Below are 598 nucleotides of genomic sequence, written 5' to 3'. Positions count from 1 at the left end.
GTTCATGTTAGGATAGTTAGATATACATGTTGTAGTGGATTTTAGGTTGTTAGGTAGCCTAGGATGTGGTTAGTGGATTTAGGTCTGTTTATTTGCACTGTTCTTGTTTCTGTTTTATCAAATCTGCAATTCTGTTGTTGCTGTGTTCATGTTCATATGCTGTACTTTGCTGCATTTGCTACTCTTTACATTGAACTTTCATGTTTTTATTCCGTTTATGTAATTGCAAGCCTTAATTTGGATTCATATGAACTGCTTGATTACTGTTTATTTTCTGGGAAAGTCCTATTTTAGCCGGAATGCTGCTCAAATTTCTGTAAAATATCTCTGTTCATGTCTTGGTTTTGGCATTTTCACCTGTGCTTTCCATGATTTCACCAAACCAATTCATGAATGCTTAGGCACGCATTCTTATTTTCTTTGATCTCCTGGTTCATAAACTGCAATTTTGATGCTTGATTCCTATTTTTGCTTTCTTCATCTCTATTTGAATCATCATCAAACTGTTTTACTTGTTTAAATATGAGTTACCTATAGCTTCTACCTGTGATTACTTGTTACTTGGACTATTTTCATTATGCCTCTTACTTTAACCCAT

Source organism: Arachis ipaensis, chromosome B6, assembly GCF_059453495.1.
Source record: "Arachis ipaensis isolate K30076 ecotype BB chromosome B6, ASM5945349v1, whole genome shotgun sequence".
In the NCBI taxonomy this organism is placed as follows: Eukaryota; Viridiplantae; Streptophyta; class Magnoliopsida; order Fabales; family Fabaceae; genus Arachis; species Arachis ipaensis.
The sequence above is the reverse complement of the archived record's forward strand: the minus strand, read 5'-3'. Positions refer to the sequence as shown.